Genomic DNA, 17,500 nt, shown 5'->3' with positions numbered 1-17,500 from the left:
GTACGTTCGCCGGAAGTGTCCAGGTTCCGGGGAACGTGTGTTTGTGCATGGCTTTTGGGCGGAGTCCCAAGGTGTGGAGGGATTAGGTTTGGAGAAAGGAATCATTAGAAGACCAACATTGAACCTTTTGAAAAGTCTCGGAAAGTAATAAGACTTGTGTTGTGTGCGATACTAGAATTGATTTGAATATTGCAATCTCGAAGTAAGAATCATATCTATTCACCAAACCATAGAATGTTTTCTTCATTTCTATAATATGTATTTTGTTTAAGCATTTATGGTTGAATAACGTGGGAGGAATTCCCATATCTGTTTTTTTGTTCTTTGGAAACTAAAGAAGATTTTTGCTTGTCTTCTTCAGATGTTTTGCTGACTAAGAGGTCGAGAATGTACTTTGACCTATTTTTGAACTGTGCAAGGTACATACTATATGACATTTATTTTGGTCTACAATAACTATGACCTGTTTATTTAATTTGATGACCAGGGTGTTAATCACTAGTATTGGTTGGTCTAGAATCATTAATCTGATGGTTTGTGAATCATAATTTCCTCTAGTAATGATTTCCATTTATAGGGGTTGTGAATCACTCCATTTCATGACCATAGCTTTGCTGAATTACTTTCGTTAAATTTGTAAATAAAATGAAGTTTTGCATCTGAGTGTTTAACTCCAGTAGGCCTTTGTTTGAGGGTAGATTCAGTGAGAGGAGTCAACGAGGGAGAAGGAATTTGCTGACCCAGGGCTGGCCACCACTACCAGAGAATCTTAGGGGTGAAAGATGGTTGATGCTGTTCTTAAAACAGATACAGTAAGAGATTATGACCCTATCTGACCTGGGTATAGGGTCATAACATATATATATTATATATATATTGCTCCATGTGAATGCAGGCTCTTGAGTTCATTGGCACAAGGAGGGAGGAAGGTCGCATCTGACCATGCTTCCACATGCAGCAATATCATTCACCAATCAATTGTACCAAAAACTATCTGACCTGGGTATAGGGATTATAACATATATATATATATATATATATATATATATATATATATATATATATATATATATATATATATACATATATATATATATATATATATATATATATATATATATATATATATATATATATATATATATATATTATATTGCATGTGAATGCAGGCTCTTGAGTTCACTGGCACAAGGAGGGAGGAAGGTCGCATCTGACCATGCTTCCACATGCAGCAATATCATTCACCAATCAATTCTACAGGTAATTGTAAGAGAAAATCTCAAGATAATGACAGGAATGTATTGACAATTAATTCAAGGTTGTGAAGGGCTGCTAGGGTCCTGATACATTACAGCAATGGGTGATACTTGAGAAAACACTTGATAAGAATTACTTGAAAAGGTGACAAAACACAGGCAGAACATGAGTCTACAATATTGAACGGGGTTGACAGAATACGTGAATTACTTCCATGGGTGAGAGGTCTTTCTTGGCACTCGATGCAGGAAGATTCTGCAAGAACACGCCCATCTTAGCGGGCTTGATGAGAGCATACAATCGAGGCAGAATCGGTTCACAGCGTCAGTTTTGATCTGCAATGATACAGTCAAGAGGTTACCTGATGATTGGATCTTGGTACTGAGGAGGTTCTGCTGAAGGCAGGTGATTCCTCTCTCATAAATATTCACAAAAGATACTCAAATAAAAGCACGATATTAACATTTCTATCTGTGCAAAATAATAATCAACAAACAGGTCACTAATATCACTCCAGGTATGGAAAAGGAAGATATGATGAAAATTAGTAATAGAAGAAGGAAAGGTGACCTGCAATCTCAACGTCTCAAATTACTGTCTTCAAGGACGTCTATGTGAGCTACTGACGACGAACTATGTGGGGGAGGCTGTCTGCCTCTCATCTGGTTCGCTCAGAATCTTTAGTCGGTCACTCTCAGGTTCGGTCAGCGGCTCCCTTTTATGGGGTCTGACCCATAGGTCACAGATGCACAATAGGAGTTAGGGCCATGCAGCGCCCAAGTGGTGTCGCACCTTAATTTCAGGCGCCAAGCCCTGAAAGGTCCAGCCAGTTCTCACATCAACTTTCTCCTCGCTAATGGTGTCCTCTGGCTATGCTGGTGGCCGTTAATCCGCTGATCCCAACACCAGGGTCCTGTGAGAGAGGAGGAGAGAGCAAGAATAATGGTTTCCAAGAAAAGAGGATTGAGATCCGAAGCGGGAGGGGGGGGGGGGGATGATATTAGACGAGGAATAGGGAAACTCCAAATCTGGAGGGTCTAGTTGACCTGACAAACAAATCTGAGGCGAGTAGGCTGGGTTTGTATGAGATATATAATTGCAATCGTGCCATTTGCGTAATCTTGTAGCAATATATACTTATATGTATATTATATATATATATATTTTCATGATGTTGCCTTGTAATATGTATATCCTCCTATAATTTTGACATATTTACTTTTTTCATGTGTCATGTGTAATGATAATGATTATTAAAGTGTCATATTTAGTTTGGCATCAGATCTCAAAAGAGCTAATGATTACTTGATAGCGTAGTTTAGAATTGTTAATACAATTTTAATAGTAACGTAATTTAGAACGAATATCTTTCTTGGTAAAAGCGTAGTATGTGAACGCGTGTGTGTGTCCACCAGGGCTTGTTTCATTTCAATTGTCATCAGTTCAGATAAGAGCGAGCGCTTTGTTTTTGGGTTAATGATGACAGCTTTTGAAAACAAACGCCGATTCGTCCCATACGGGCTCGAGACGAGTGATTTCACGTTGTTGCATGTTCAAGTCACGTATGCCACTCTGAGAGAAAGAATACGTGTCTTGATCAATTACGCCATGTTTTGTAAGATGCGTTCAAAACGTTTTGCTGGGATGACGTAACTTTCCTTCTGAAGCTTCTCTCCATTGTATCTCGCACCCAAAACGCTTTAATGACGTCACTTCCCTGCTTCTAGAACTTTTGTATCTCGTACCCAAAATGCTTTAATGACATCATGTAATTGTTTCACATATTACTGGAATCCTAAAATCTATTTCATTCTGATTTCTGAGACCAGTCGAGTTGGTTCTCTCTCTCTCTCTCTCTCTCGTTCTTAGAAAGAGATTATTTTAACTAGTGTTTTGTGGTCACATATTAACATTAACTTTTGAGATCTGAATTTAGCAAAGTTATTTAGTTCGTAACGGCGCCTGGTAAAAAGTGTGTTTTGTGTAACGCAGCTGCAGCAAGTGATTTACAGAGGTTTTCACAAGTTGTGTAAGGTAACGTGAAATTTTACTTATTGATACCATGGTATGATAAGTTAGGAAATTTTGAACAAGTGAAATCATTATAGATAAATCTTACGTGTATTTTTGTATGTTTTTCTATTTACAATCTCTTTATATTTTCACATTTTTTGTGTTGGTGATGTAACATTTATTTACGTAGCATTTTAAATATTTCTTGGTAATTTAACATTGCATACGTAATTTAACACTGCATATTTGATTTTGATATCTCATGTGTTAAGATTTTCTTTTTAAATCTTGAGTAATTCTTGATAGTTTAAATTTTGCTTGATTAATTTAAATTCCTGATAAAGTTTTTGTGAATTAGTTTTGATTCATAATTTAATTCAAGAATTAATTGAGCGTTGTGTTATTTTCGAGTAATAATAAATTTTTCAGATTGTGAATTCTAATTAATTGTGAATTCTAATTATAAACTTTGAATTTGAAAATAAATTTTTGTATTTAACATTTTTAGAAAAACAGTGTTTCATTTATTGATCACCAGTGAATAGGATTGATTGTGTGTGCATAAGGCAAAGTGATAAACATGTTTTGTTCTTTAGTTTTGCTAAAGTGAATTAAGACCAGGGAAACAGTTAGAGTTTTTTGATGGAGTGATGCCCTTCTACTCTAGAATATTTCTAGTTTAATTTTTGATACCTCACACATATTCTGATAGACTTAGTTTGATTTTTCAAGTGATTGATAAATAAGTTTTTTCTTAAGGGATCACTGTTACCTTTAGAGTACTCAGTCGTAATAATTAATGTTATGAGAGTTCAGGTATCTGGCTGAAGTGAGGTATATTTTTGAATCTTGAGATTAGTTGTGTAATAACCAGGTACTTGATACGCATCGTGACAATATATATACATATATATATATATATATATATATATATATATATATATATATATATATATATATATATATATATATATATATATATATATATATGCTTAAAAATCACAGTAGATGCACGTGACTTCAGTGTATAAGCGAATCCCACAGGAAAAGACAGGCAGAAGTTCAGTAGTACCAAGCGCTTTCACGTTTATTGACGCATCGTCAGGGCACAAATGAGACACAAATATGAAGAAGGTTACAAAGTAAACAAATAGAACAAGAAATACCAGATGGTCAATTGTCAATGGGTAATAAACAGAAAGTTAATCCAGGATAATCCAGGATCGAGCTGTCACAAACTGAACCTAAGAACAAACAAAATGACATACTAAAGTTTAGGCTTACAAAATCCAAAAACATGTATAACCTTGAATACCAGATGGTTAATTGCCATGGGTTAAAAAGAAAAGGTTAGTCCACGGCAAATCCGGGATCACGCGGTCACAAACTATTCCAAATATATACTTAACCATAAGGAAAACGGAATATTACCCATTCAAATTGCAGTAACGTATAAAATTAATATTAATTTTTTGCTTATATTTATCAACAACTTTTTTAGTTAGTAAAGCATCAAGTTTAAATAAACCAAGACTTAAATTTAGAACACTTTCATTATTTGACTTAATAAAACAAGATTCGATGATATTCCTTTTGACTGTGTCATTGCACGGGACTAAAGGTCTTGCTTTGCTCCAGTTAATAGGATGGTCTAAATCTCTCATATGTACGAATAATGCATTCGATATTTGGTCAGTTCTCACAGAATATTGGTGTTGTTTGATTCTTTGTGAAAGTGGTTTTCCAGTTTGTCCATAATATATTTCATCACATTTTTTACAAGGAATTTCATAGATGCAGCCAGAAACATCTTTAGGAGAATTTTTTATCACTAAACTCTTAACATTAAAATTACTGAAAACAACATTTATGTTGAAAAGCTTTAAAATTCTAAGAATTTGTAAAATCTCCAGGAATTTCTCGTTAAGCTAAATAATTTAGTCCCTTCCATAAAATTTACTGTAGAGGAAGAAAGAAATTGTAATTTGAATTTTCTTGATGTAACTGTCCATAGACATGATAGAAATTTCACCTTTTCAGTCTTTCGAAAATCAACTAACATTGCCTCTTTTGTTCATTATTATTCCAATCACCATTCAGTTTGTGACAGCTCGATCCTGGATTATCCTGGATTAACTTTCTGTTTATTACCCTTTGACAATTGACCATCTGGTATTTCTTGTTCTATTTGTTTACTTTGTAACCTTCTTCATATTTGTGTCTCATTTGTGCCCCGACGATGCGTCAATAAACGTGAAAGCGCTTGGTACTACTGAACTTCTGCCTGTCTTTTCCTGTGGGATTCGCTTATATCTATCTATCTATCTATCTATCTATCTATCTATATATATATATATATATATATATATATATATATATATATATATATATATATATATATATATATATATATATATATATATGTAATTTAAATTCATGCGCTATTTACTCCTCACTGCTTTATAGACACTAATTTTTTGCTGAGCTTAACAGATTTCTGTGGTTTATTAAGGCTACAGTACTATTAGCCGATCTCTTATCCTACTGCTGCGCCATGGTTATTCACCATTTATTGTCAACGTCCTTCTTAAAGATGTAGTAAATAATTGGAGTTTTCTGGTACTGCAGTTAAAACTGTTGAATATCAGAAATTAACTCAATACTGCATCCGACTTTCCACTACTATAAGTTCATTCTGAGAGACCCATTGTCTAAAGTTAATAAAATAATAAAAAATAAACCCTATTTGCATTTTGCAACGCTTTCAATGCCCTGATGATTTCTTGTTCTACAGATGTTCGAATATCAGTTTCCTGTCTGGATGTCAACAGCAACTCGGAACCAATATTTTCTGAAATAACAAAAATGCTCGACTGTGATTTAAAACATCGATGGAAGATTTCCCGCTTTGTTATCCATTTTGTTTAGATCGAGAACTCACACTATTATCAATTCACACCACCCGTGCATCTGACATCTTACCGCGTCTCCTACGACGCTTCTGATTGGCCATTGATCAGCCAGTCACATGGCTGGAAACTGGTCAGTCTATTCCAGCGTCACCGAGTGAACATCTACGCTCCGACCTCTCCTCATGAAATATGTATTTCAGTTATAACTTTCATTACACCTCAGTGTTGCCCGAAGAAAAGTAGTGTTTCTCAATTTCATCACTAAACATCATCGAGCCAATGATTTAAGGATTATAATGGTATATGAATTATGTACTTCAGTAAACTTAATGATAAAATATGTATAGTGAAATAAGCATGAAATTTTTAATATAAAATATATTCTTTCATTCCTTACATGACATCGTAGTGCATTTATCATTTATCGTCTTGTGTTTCATACAATATCGTAGCTTAAATGTCATGGATGACAATGCTACCAAAAAATTATAGGTAGGGCTATCAATATGAAAATAACAAGCAAAAGGTTAAGAATATTAAAATGAGTGGGGATGCGCGCAGACAACAGCCTCGTGTTTATATCACTATACATATTTTAGCATTAAGTTTACTGAAGTACATAATTCATATATCATTATAATCCTTAAATCATTGGCTTGACGATGTTTAGTGATGAAATTGAGAAACACTACTTTTCTTCTGGTAAACCTGAGGTGTAATGAAGTTATAACTTTTGAAAGATATTTCATGAGGAGAGGTCGCAGCATAGATGTTCACTCGCTGACGGCTGGAACTGACTGACCAGCTTCCAGCCATGTGACTGGCTGATTAATGGCCAATCAGAAGCGTCTTAGGAGACGGGGTTAGATATCAGATGCACGGGTAGTGTGAATTGATAATACCTTCTTTGTTCTTATACGCTAGACTTATGAGAGGTATGTTTTTCTTGGTGTCCAGATCGATATTTTGTTGAGGTATGATGTCACTCTGTGAGCTACCATAGGTCTTTCACTCCTTTTACAACCGTACAAGTCTTTCTGGGTCTAGTATAGTTGTTATGATCTCAAGTTTAACAGATGCACTCTGTTATGAAACGCTATGCTCTTTGCTTCGGCTTTTCTTATATTTCTGGATTTCTTATAGTCGTGTTATCACTCTTTGTTGGCCGAACCGGTTGAGCTTCAGACTGTCATTCGATGGGCCGGAGTTCAATTCCCGCGGCCGGCTGATGAAGAGTTAGAGGAATTTATTTCTGGTGATAGAAATTCATTTCTCGCTATAATGTGGTTCGGTTCCACAATTGTAGGTCCCGTTGCTATAACCAATTGGTTCTTAGCCACGTAAAATAAGTCTAATCCTTCGGGCCAGCCCTTGTTAATCAACTCAGTGGTCTGGTAAAACTAAGGTATACTTGACTTATAGTCGTGTTTATTTCAATTTACTTACTTCGTTTCCCTCGGTTTTCCCCCTGTTTTTATGTGAAAATTCAATTTTGTTAAAGCTTATAAAATTATATTGCTTGGAAGGGCACAGTTATCAGTGTTGATGACCCTTTTTAATAAATGAAGAAAAGATGATGGTTTTTCTTACATTAAGTAGTTCCTCTTTGGACCGGTCGATGTCGTTCTCGGCTAGCACTGTGCTGGGCCCGCGTTCGATTCTCCGGCTGGCCAATGAAGAATTAGAGGAATTTATTTCTGGTGATAGAAATTCATTTCTCGGTATAATATGGTTCGGATTCCACAGTAAGCTGTAGGTCCCGTTGCTAGGTAACCAATTGGTTCTTAGCCACGTAAAATAAGTTTCCTCTTAGCCCTAAGAGAGCTGTTAATCAGCTCAGTGGTCTGGTTAAACTAAGGTATACTTAACTTAACTTACATTAAGTGGCCCCTGGATTAGGGAGAGAGAGGAAAAATAATGGAAGCAGTACTACTGTATCTGTAAAGCAGATCGTACAGATCACTCTATTCAGTCATTAGAAAAAACCTTTCCACTGTGTCACCGGAGTTAGAATGTTATCTTTAGTTCAGTAACTGATCTCAATGCGTATAAATAAGCATAAGCTGTGATGAACAGTGTTAGATTAGTTTCTCATAGACTCAAGTTCGTTACCAGGCGTTACGATGAAAATTTTCTTTATTTATCGCCTTTAATAAAATTCATTAGCTTCTTAAATTTGAGAACTTATCTAAAAATTGATGACACTAGGACGTGTTTAGAATATATAGAAAATGGGCTAAGAGGGATTAAAAGTGTTTGTGATGGAAGTGAAGCATGTGTTTGAACATGCAATTGGGAGAGATTGTCTTGATCTAAAAGTTGGTACCTAATTCACTACATAGGTCATAAACACATCCTGGATTTAGGAAACACGCCCATTGGCCCCTCCTTGTACTTTCGAGTGTCGGACACCAAGAAGTATTGAGGATACACTGCACTACTGTATAGAAAATAAGCTAAAAATAAGTAAAAGTTTTAGAATTGAAGAGAAGTCTGTTAGAACATTACACTAGGAAGGCGGATAGGCTTGGTCTAAATATATGTACCAGTATATGATTCACTGCTAAGGTCGCAGACATGCTGGATTTTACGGAAATTAGTCATTGTCCCTCCTTGTCCTGTTCAGGAGTCATTCACTGGTCACTCAGATTGTGAGCTAAGTGTGCTTTCTACTGTGCAATGGACCACTGCTCACGGGCAGTGGAAAGAAACTGCCGAAAATACTGAAAGCAACTAAGTTTTTCCAAGTGGAGAAAATTGCGCGTTAAAGTGACCAAGAATAAGGTCAGAAGAAAAAAATGTAAACAACAGAAGACGGAAAAATGAATGTTAACATGGATGGTGGAAGAATGAATAGTGTTTATTCTTATAAGTATTTGGGGCACATACAAAAGATAATGGTGTGATAAGAGAAAAAGTTATTCCAAAGCTTGGTGAACGGTAGCAATAAAGAGACTATGGGAGCCAAGTCTGGGATGTATAAAAGAAAGGGGAGAGTGAATGTGCAGTGTGAATGAAAGAAAAAAATTTATTATTTTGAAACAATGTTTGTTAATAAATATGGTTTAAGAAGAACAGAAATGGTGAGAAATGTGAACACAATAGAAGCTTGGTAATAAGGTTAACAAAGGTGAAGGAAAAGATCAGTGTTTTGAGATGGCTCGGTCATATGGAAAGAATGGAGGATGACAGGTTTGTGAAAGGGTGTATAAACTGGAGGCGCTGAAAGGAAAAAGGTGAGGAAGATATACAAAGTGTTAGATAGATTGACTGGAAAACGTATTGGAAAGGGGGGACCGTAACATCCAGGAAATGCAAATGTGCATGCAGGATGTAGGTGAATTCCCAGTGCGCGTGTAGGCATGTAAATCGAGCCGAATATGTGTTTTCTGTGCAAGGGTGCGAGGCGTCTAAAAGTATGGACATTTTCTGGACGGGAATCACTACTTAAAGTGTGAATGATACAGTGACCATTCTCTTGTTGTCTCTTTAGCCACCATGCTTGTAGATTAGTAGGGTAATATATATATATATATATATATATATATATATATATATATATATATATATATATATATATATATATATATATATATATATATATATGTTATGTGTGTGTGTGTGTGTGTGTGTGTGTTATATATACATAAATATGTAGATTCATCTTAACTGGTTTCAGTTACTGAAAAACCAAGAACCAGTTGCTTGGCTTAGAATCATTGCCAATTTCCGAATGTAATTGTTAAAGTCAAAATGAGTGTGACATCAGGAAACTGCAGACACCTTGAATAATAATGTAAAAAGAACTATACTGTTGTTACAAGCATTAAGTCCTCCCTCACTAAAGTAGGGTGAAAGGCCATCCGAGTCTGCGAAAGCCTAACTAAATAATTGGGCTTGATAGCTCAGAATATCTACTGTACAGGCCATAATCGTAGCAAACAAAAGTCTTAACTACAAAGGCTTCCCAAAGACAAAGGGGACCTCGAGGGGGAGCCAGGAGACGGAGACAACTTGAGCAGCATTGTCAAAGAACTCCGTCAGAAGAAAGTTAGTGAGCTGCTGCTCCTTTTAAGATGCTCGTTATCCCTCCTCCGTTTTTATGGAACGGACGATGACATATCTGGGACACCGTGTGGTATGGAATAATACTTTTCCCCATTGGCAACTAAGAAATCTATGCAGATAAAACTATAGTGTACGTTAATCAAGAACATGGCAGTGCAGTCTGCTTCCTTGATAGTATTTTATCGGTGGTTATTGAAATATTGCCTCTATTTCCGATCTCAAGAGAGATAAAACACTGAAATAAAGGGCATTCCTCAGCAAAAATGAAAATAAAAGATAGATTTAAAAACCCTAAAATCCTGTCTGGTATAAGAAAAAAATAGCTGCACCAATTCCAGAAAAAATTTACTAAAGAAAAAAGCGAACGGCACTTTATAAAAAGATATTTTTTGAATTGGACATATAATGGAAATAACAGCAAGAATGATTCACTAGAAGAATGAGCATTGAAAACCTCATGAATTTTCTTAATATTTACAATACTTATGTACAGTAAATCAAGAGGAAAGAACGAGAACAAAGGACAACAGAGATCGACACGTGAGTTAAAATGCATAAACAAAAAAGTCAAAGTTTTCCGTGCATAATCTTGAACTTTATCACGGGTGGAGTGACGGATGGCAGGGGCTGTCTATGAAGAATATTTCATTAAAGAAACTTCCACAAATGACAGTCATTCTTAATAAGCCGCAAAAGTTTAAGGATATAAATAATAATGAAAAGGATTCTTTCATAGACAGATGGTCACATATATCACTGTAAAACAAGATGTTACGGAGAAATTAAGTCAAAGGATAGGGCTGTTGATAAAGAAGATACTTCTGTACGTTCCTTCCTCTTATCTCTGACGCTTCATGTCGACCTGTAGCTTTCATCTACTTGGAACTTTTTCATTGGTTTAGAATTATACTTTCGGTGTATTTAAATTCCATCCATCAAAAAATGTGTCTGCGATGTATTGTAAATAGACAGCGTAAGAGCAACAACGCAAAATGAATTATACAAATGGGTGTTATTTGAATAAGTCTGTGAATTAGAGACGGATAGACAATATAAGAGCTTTGATTGTAATCTTCAAAGGATTTATCAGCAAGTACGCTGTAGGAGGTACGTCACTTTCAGTTGAAGTGTCAGTACCGAAAATGAGAGCCCCGTAGGGATGGTGGTGCCGTCTGTGCACCTCATGCGGTGCACTGTAGGTATTACTTGAGGTTTTTTGCAGCGCCTCTTCTACCCCTAGTTGTAACCCCTTCCATTCCTTTTACGGCACTTCTATTTATATTCTTACTTTCCACCCTCTCCTAACAATTGTTTCACAGTATAACTGCGATTTTTTCGTCTTGTTACACTTTTCAAACCTTTTTTACTGTCAATTTCCATTCCAGCGCTGAATCACTTCATAGGTCCCTGCTCTTGTCCTTCGGTCTAAATTCTATATTCTATTTGTCTATCTTTTGAAAATAAGAGCGCTACTTCATTTCCAGTTTGCAGTACACATCAGTCAGAGGCAGACATTTAAGTGTAGTCAGCTAAAGGACAGAACCGTATCGCGTTGTGGCAAACCATTTCAGAAGACTGAAAGATTATAGTGCCGTGACATGCATGAATCAAACAAGGTTTGCTGTTTTAAAGTCCTAAATAATAAAATTACGGGTAACTTCACTCATAATAACTCTGCAGCTTTTTAGTTAATTGAAAAAAGTAGATAAGAAAATAAATACTGAAGAAAACACATTTGTCCATTTTGTTTTTCTTTTACAGAAAAATGGACAAATTATATCCAAGATTTCGTTCATTTTCTTAGTAAATAAAACAGTATCAGATTCACCCTTTAAATAATATACCCAAAAAAACAAATGAAAACATGATACTAAATCTCATCTTTTATTGTAACTAACGTAGTTTATTCCATAACTAATCTATTTTTTCCGCTTTTGTGTAGTACCAATGATTTTTAAAAACTATTCCCATCATAAACCATCCATTAACAATTAACGATTTATTTTTGAATATTTCCTCATTTTAGAAAGCAAGTCACGTTTCTGGCTATCAATTGGGTTTCAACAATTTAACCGAATATCACCAGAGTTTATGGATATCCAATTAATGCCGTTTATTTATTTTGCCCCACTACAATCTATTATTTGAATTCTGTTCTGAAAATATAAAAATGTCGTTTTTATGACTAATGTTAGTTAAAACATTTGTAGAGTTGACCGGTATTTTTTAAATATTGATTTCAACTTTATTTTGTTTCATCCGTATTTTAATGCTTACGCAGGATATGAAACAATGTTATTCTTTTACTGTAAATGAATAGTTTTAAGATTCGCTTCTGAATTACTTTCTAACGTCATATTTCTAGTGTCCCTTAATGTTGTTGTTCGTATATGAACGAAAGCAAACAAAATGCTGGAGGGTATGTTTTCATATTTACTTCATGTTAACCTTAGTTTAGATAAGCTCAGCAAACCAAAGGTCAAACATATTCTTCTTTACCCGCATAAAGGGAAGGAGAGAACAAAGGTTATGGAGGCAAACCCCTCTTAACGGCCGCAGGAAGCCGTTGAAGATCTGGCCAAACTGCAGACCACAAGTTACTGGTCTGAGGTTACTTGGTACAGAACTTACACTTTCTTGCAAAACTTCCATCTGAGGTCTATTTAGGTTGCAATTAATCATACATTCATGAAGGTTATTGGGTGCAGAATGATTATTTTGCTGAAACGCTTCCACTCGCATATACGGATAACGAAGATTCGTAATGCAAATTTAATTTTGCGAATGAATACTAATCATTTGTAGAGATATCCTAAATAGCTCTTCAAGGTGATTTTTCAGTCTTTTAATGTTATTCATGCATTGGATATTAATGTGCGTTTTCTAAATAGGTCTTTTTGCATACTTTTTTCATAATGAGAATGCATTTATTAAATGGGTGCAGAGGTATTTGGGAGGGTGCCGCTATATACGAACTTTTGCAATATTCAGCCGTTTCGCAGGTGGAAGATGTGTCTTGGTTGCTTGATAATTAGGCACCTATTTTACAGTCACCTTCCGGATTTAGCATTGACCACCTGTGACTTGAACCTGATCTGGAGTGCCTAGGACACAGTGACACGTGGGGCGGGGGTTAGCGTCAGCATGGAAGTTACGATAGTGTGTATTCATGTGTGCTGTGAAAATTGCTAAGTGCGAAGGGCTCTTGTGAAGAGTTATTCACTCTTTGGTGAAAAGTCAGAGCAGTTAGACGTGCTGGAACGCTCGGGAATCAGGATTCTTGTTTCTTGCTGGAAGGATGAGTCTTGAACCTTGGAAATTACTAACCTTTCTAAGTGCTTAACACAGACAATGATTATCTTTAGAGTGATTATTTCTTAGTTATTCTTGAACATTTGTGTCATGTTTATTGTGTGTTATGAATTGGGTGAATTCTGTTTTTTTTAATGGAGGTGGTTCCATTCCTTGCAGATGTTTTGAAGAGGGCAGAAACCATAATCAGTCATGGCATATAGCCACCTATATGGAAAATGGAACTGGTAACAGAACTAACTTTGAAAGTTACGGATAACAGACTTAGAAATAATGTGGACTGATTTGGAGACTTGGTGGGAGACGGGAATTAATTCCCACACATTACGTTTTCTTACAATTGCTTAGTTTGTTTGTTGGGGGTGTAGCTGAATGGGATTTATTATCTAGCATACATCATTTCATTTTACATGACTTGTTGTTAGGTTTGTATAATTAACTTTAATATTGTAAGTTAGGTCTTGATTTACACCTTAGATATAGGAATAGGTCTGAGAGAGAGAGAGAGAGAGAGAGAGAGAGAGAGAGAGAGAGAGAGAGAGAGAGAGAGAGACTTCTTCCGGGGGAGGAAGAACGCAAGACCAGCGCTACCAAAAACACTTGCAGTTTTCCAAAGTAAGTGCCCCCCGTCCTAGGGATTTGTGGGGATAACATATTTTACTGTTTTTCAGGTAATTAGTCGTTGTTTATAACCATATATGATTCGTCATAAGCGATGAGGGAAAGCATCAAAATATTTTCGCCCAACATCGTAACTGTATATAAACGCTGAAATGAATTTCGCCAGGGAATGCCATAACTCACGTCAGAACTGTAGGAGTTCGGTTTTAATCCTCCAATCAAAAAGGCCAAGTTAATGCTTATTTTTCTTCACACACTTCAGGGCCTTTTGGTAATTATTCTTAATTTGAGGAACGTGCTGAATGCTGAAATGATTTCCGTGTTTTTTCCTAATATTTTGTAGCCCCTCTAGTTACTTTATTTTTCTTTTACCACTTTTGGAAGAAAAATTATTTGTTAATGGCGAATGAAGAGCATAATATGAAATTACCTTCCTTAGATTTTTAATTATTATAGGCAAACCCCTCTAACGCTCATCAACAAACGATGTTGATTATTGCATCTTGTTCGATGGATGATAAACTGTGACGTTCCATTTTTGTATCTCTTCTGCCTATGTAACCTTTTATCCTTAGTATTGTTGATATATTGTTCGTCATGTGACTATGATAACATGTTAAGGTAGTCACCAACGCCGATACTAAGGATATTCTGGTTGTGATATAATTCATCTTCATGATAAAGTTTTCTATCTCTATTGATACCACTGAATATTGCCGCTTACTCAGTAACTGCAGAACTGTATTATCATGGTCATTATTTCAAGCGTCATAGGTTTTTTTCTTTATCTGATTAAATTAGAAATCCTAAATCTTTTGGGGAAAGTGCCACTCTTGTGTTTTTTCGTAAACTCTTTTAGCGTATGATAATTGCAGTGTTACATGGAATGACATCATCATAAATTCATTACAAAAGTTAATTCGGTTATGAATACATACAGTATTATTCAAGAAATATATTGTACCAGACTTATTGTTTTCAAAAGAGGGTGTTCTTTACGATTTACTTATTGCCTACATTTACTGTTACGGATAATGTAAACATTTTGCAAATATTCAGAGGTAAGCTAGCCTGAAGATAGTCAGTTATGTTACTAAATTTCTTTTAGAAAGGACAACATAGAGAAAGTATGAGAAACTAAATATTATGGAACTTGGCGAAAAGCCAGATGCACAGTAAATGTAACAGATGTAAGGAAAACAGAAAATTAATCATAAGATGATGAAAGTAGCCGGAGACAGAAGCTCGGGAAAATAACTTAAGCCACTGTTGAAATTGAATGTTTGGCCATTTAGCCATGACTACAGAAAAACAAAGTTTAGAAGCACTAATTGACCGCTACAGGTCTCAGTTAATTGGAGCGAGCCTCAGCGGGAGAAAGGGTGACGAGAATGAATATATGCTCGGTACTAAAAATAAAATGTTAGAGGCTAAAATTCAACAAAATAACGTATTCTACCCGTTTAAGATGCTGAATACTGTTAATGTCATCTCTTAATGCCTTACCAGTGTTGGAAAAAAACTGAGGAACTTGTTCAAGGTGGAAAGAATAGTTTACATATTAAATGAAAATTCATACCACAACTACGCAAAAAGAGAAAAATTCATTTAAAGTTAGTCTGTGGTCAATACATGACCAGTTTAAAAATGCTAGGAGGAACGCAGAGTATTAGTTTATGTGAATATGAAATGAAGGAAAAATTACCAGAAGAAAGAGAAAGAAAAGGACCAACCGAAAATGCCTGTTACTCTCCGCCCTAGCTTGAAATGTAATTTTTGACATTCAAATTGATAAGTAGAAAATATATATATATATATATATATATATATATATATATATATATATATATATATATATATATATATATATATATATGCACAAATATACATACTGTACATATATACCTATACATATATAAATATACACGTATATCAATACACACACGCACACACACACTATATATATATATATATGTGTGTGTGTGTGTGTGTGTGTGTGGTTAGCAGCCATGGCGGAGCATGGTTTTTTGCTAGCAATTTCAATCCAGAGACTTGGTGAGAACCGAAAGGTTAACACCCACTAGAGTTACTCTAAGCAATTTGTCGGATGAAATGGAGGTTCACTGACGGGAAGCCGAATGCACTTTTGCCGAAGGAGAAGTCGAACCATGATGCCGCCGAAAGGACATAAAGCCGGATGGACACAAAGCCGAATGGACATAAAACCGAAGGAACAAAAATTAAAGCAAAAGAAAAAAAAACACGAAGTTTAGTGACCAATTCACCAATCTGCCACTTAAGATCTAATGAGATAGCTAAGTCTTTGATAAACTACCAATTCACCATTTAGTTACTATGAGATGATTCTCCAACTAAAAATTTTGAAATATATGCGAAAAACATTTTACCCATGGAATTCATTAACACAGCGCGTGGTGGCAAAAAGCTCCTTTCTAATGGATACACGTACGTTGTTCATAAAAAAAAGTAAAGGAAACCACATACTGTAGGTGTGAAAAACGAAAAGTGTGTAGTGCAAGAATCAGAGCTATAAATGTTACCGAACAAGGCAGTGCTTCAAATCATTCACATCCTCCGGTTGGTGCTCAGATTAGTGTTTTAAAAGCTTTGGATCTTATGAAAACTAGAGCCGAACATACAGAAGAGAGGTGACAAGCAGTGTAAGTAACAATGTCATGGATGAATTGCCTCTAAGCATTATGGGTTCTCTGCCTAGGAGAGAAACGCTTGGACGAATGTACGGCGAGTAAGAAATGGTGAAGAGAGTGATGACTTGAACATATAACAGCACGTGGAGAAAACTTTCGGCTCTAGGAAAATATTTCTTAGTAACATCGCTTAGTAACTAAATGGTGAATTGGTAGTTTATCAAGAACTAACTTTCTCATTAAATCGTAAGTGCAGATTGGTGAACTGGTCATTAAACTTCATAAGAAAGTGCGTGTTTTTTTTCCCCTTCGGTTTTATGTCCGTTCGGCTTTGTGTCCATTCGGCTTTGTGTCCATTCGGCTTTGTGTCCATTCGGCATCATGGGTTCGACTTCTTGTCCTTCGACAAAAGTGCATTCGGCTTCCCGTCCGAGCACGGAAATGGAGAAAAGTATTCTTATGCTTAATTTGCTCATTCAAGTATAACTTTAGTGCAGAAAATGTTCTCACTTTAACCACACTCTCACATGCTCCCAGTACCTCTTTTACCCTAAATTTGACTTGCATTTTGTACGATATTTTAATGCTTAAAGGGTCATGTGACTATTGGAATATTATTTCTTTCTCTCTTACAGAAACATCAGGCGT

The 17,500-nt window shown here is 35.6% G+C and overlaps 1 protein-coding gene across 5 annotated transcripts in view; it reads left to right on the top strand.

Annotated features, from left to right (window-relative positions):
* The window catches only part of LOC136845746 (uncharacterized), a 732,048-nt gene that overhangs the window by 268,213 nt on the left and 446,335 nt on the right, over window positions 1–17,500 (top strand). The window contains exons 1-2 of one of the 5 annotated variants that reach the window (XM_067115990.1): window positions 13,297–13,409; window positions 13,722–14,177. The exons of 2 other annotated variants lie outside the window; for them this stretch is intronic. The gene's annotated coding sequence lies outside the window, so the exon portion shown is untranslated. Of the gene's footprint in view, window positions 1–13,296; window positions 13,617–13,721; window positions 14,178–17,500 lie in introns of those variants that run through there. 2 more of the 5 variants (XM_067115992.1, XM_067115991.1) reach the window with 2 other exon arrangements.

The sequence above is a fragment of the Macrobrachium rosenbergii genome, chromosome 14 (assembly GCF_040412425.1).
Source record: "Macrobrachium rosenbergii isolate ZJJX-2024 chromosome 14, ASM4041242v1, whole genome shotgun sequence".
Taxonomy (NCBI): domain Eukaryota; kingdom Metazoa; phylum Arthropoda; class Malacostraca; order Decapoda; family Palaemonidae; genus Macrobrachium; species Macrobrachium rosenbergii.
Note: the sequence above shows the minus strand (reverse complement) of the source record. Positions and strands in the feature narration are given on the sequence as shown.